Source organism: Pteropus vampyrus, unplaced genomic scaffold (genome assembly GCF_000151845.1).
Source record: "Pteropus vampyrus isolate Shadow unplaced genomic scaffold, Pvam_2.0 Scaffold866, whole genome shotgun sequence".
In the NCBI taxonomy this organism is placed as follows: domain Eukaryota; kingdom Metazoa; phylum Chordata; class Mammalia; order Chiroptera; family Pteropodidae; genus Pteropus; species Pteropus vampyrus.
Genome location: NW_011889647.1, coordinates 11,066 through 13,472, shown reverse-complemented (window position 1 = coordinate 13,472; position 2,407 = coordinate 11,066). Strand labels below are relative to the sequence as shown.

The 2,407-nt window shown below is 51.3% G+C and overlaps 1 protein-coding gene across 1 annotated transcript in view; it reads right to left on the bottom strand.

The window, feature by feature from the left end:
• Positions 1-1,714, bottom strand: part of LOC105309818 (adhesion G protein-coupled receptor E2-like) — a 14,856-nt gene extending 13,142 nt beyond the window's left edge. Inside the window, exon 1 of the mRNA XM_023526429.1 lies at positions 1,667-1,714. The gene's annotated coding sequence lies outside the window, so the exon portion shown is untranslated. The remainder of the gene's footprint in view (positions 1-1,666) is intronic.
• Between the last annotated feature and the right edge of the window lie 693 nt (positions 1,715-2,407).

Below are 2,407 nucleotides of genomic sequence, written 5' to 3'. Positions count from 1 at the left end.
GGGAACTTGGGGAAAATGGGTGGGTGCTGCAGGAGGCATGGAGGTATCTCCTACGTCTTGGTCCCTCCTGGAGCCACTCACCTTGCTGTTGATTCCAGGGGGTGAGGTCCAGGTGGGGAATGAGATCCCTGGTGCAGATAAAACAGTATTTAATTAGGTGTGTGTGCATGTGCACGCATGCGTGTGTGCGTGCGTGTGTGTGTGAGAGAAAGGGTCGGAGGCCAGGTCAGGCTAGATTGCTTCCTAGATTGTCATTTGGTACTTCATGAACCCTGGAATGGGAATAGAAGCATCTGGAAAGCCCCACAGTTTCCCTCCTTGTTAGTGGGCACCTTTTCTTAATCAGGTGGTGGCATCTTATGGGTGAATGTGGTAGCCTGGATGCTCTCTTGTCCAGATGTGAATGAACTCAGTTTGAGTCTTACCTGTCTGCCACCCTCAGTGCCCTTAGCTTTCCTGGGAAGCTCCAAGCTGGGATGGGAGAACATCACAGAGTTACCTGTGCTCCAGGCTGAGCACTGGGACAGAGGCCAGAGTGGGCCTTCTTGGGAACAGCCAGCACCTAACTGGCTCCTGGTTCTGGCCTTTGTCCTAATTTCCCCAGGGAAGCTGCTCACTGGCTGAGTTCTCCTGAGAATCCCTATGACCCTGTGAGAGAACTGTTCTCTGCTCTACAATTACACAATCCATCTTGATAGAGATGGACTAAGAACTGCCTGTGAGCAGTTCTTAGTCCATCTCTATTTATAGGGCTAGGGCAGGGAGGATGAAGAAAGTGCTGGACAGGCTGGGCCAACCAGATAGTAGCACTGGGTCAGCACTGGACTTTGGGGGCTGACATTCAGCCAGGCATCTCTGGGGTTCTTTTACTGATGCCCAAGAAGATATCCCCTGGACTGGCAGGAAGTAGTGAGAACCCACATCTGAGGAAGGTCAGCAAAGTTGAGGGCTAGTTGGTAGAGAGGGGAGCCGGGTCTGAGGGTTGAGAGGTGGCAGCCGTTTCTGTCATCTGGCCCCTTGATCTCTCTCACCAGGGACACAGACCTGTGTACCCTTCCAAGTGAGGCAGTGATACCTGATTTTGCTCTCTGTTGCCATGTGTTCTAGCTGGGAGTCTCTTCTGTTGACCAGATTCTTCAAGTTTGTGTGTGTGGGATGTTCCATGTCATTCGACTCAGATCTGACACAATATTCTCCTGGGTCCTGATCATCTGAGTTGTCACTGGGTGGTGAACTGAAATTATTGGGGATGGTCAGGGAGGTCCCTTGTGTGGGAAAGTTGCTGGAGGTTGAGTGGCTGAGAAGTGGGGTCAGGGTGCCTGGGTTCTTGTTCAGGGACAGGGCTGGCCAGGGAAGGTGTTCTTGCCCTCCAGTCTCCCCACTCCCATGTTTCTGGGCAGAGTCCCTGCATCCATCATTGCCTGGGAGTTCTGAGAGCATACTTGGAGTGTTGAAGTCTTTGGGGCCCTGGTGGGGGATGGTCCTTTTATCCTGGTGGTCAGTGATTTTGGCAAAGAAGACAGATGCTGTTCTGGGATATAAAACAATGTGTGCTCCTGAAGTATCTTGAATGTCATCTCGCTCTTTTGCTTTATGAATATAAGATGGCAGGTGGGCAAGGGGGGAATTCCAAATATTTATTGACCCTTTATAGAGGCTTATGAGCCTTGGGGTTCAGAGAGGGTGGGTGACTTGTAGGTGCTCAGGACAGCCTTTTCATGCCTGTAAAAAGTGGGGTAAATGATCTCATGTCTCATGGACAAGAAGATGGAAGATGCGGGATGGTTTTTACCTTGGCACGTGTTCTCACTCTCATTCCTAAACGTTGTTTTCCCAGAAACGAGCACATATCCTGGGCTGCACATGCAGTGGTAGCTCCCCTCTGTGTTCTGGCAGGCTGTGAATTTTCCACAGGATACTGTCGTGGGTGTTTTGCACTCATCGATGTCTGGAACACAAAGGATAATTGTCGCTTTCCTTTGGTGTGAATTCTCACAGAGCAGAGACTGTGGACTCCAGCCTCACCCTGTCATGGGGACTGGACACAACTCACTCCTGTGTGGCACTCCTGGGGCTGGGCTGGGTAGAGTCAACTGTTTCAGAGCCTGCTGACTGCCCTGCTTATCTCTGATCTTGGCTGGGCCTAAGGATGCCTAGATTCAGACACTCTGCTGTGTCATTATGGGGATAGAAAGAGGTCTGCATCTCCCCTACAGATTTTGAGGGGGTCGACTCTGACTCAGGCTCTGAATATTTCCATATGGTGTTGTTTGTGTCATTGGGTCTTTAGGTGGGCTCCACTCAGGGTGACAGTGGCATTGAAGGCCACCCTCTATGCTGAGGTAATGGAGGCAGTCAAGGCTGGGGGCTGTCCGGGGTGACATCATCATTCACCCCGGATGAAGAT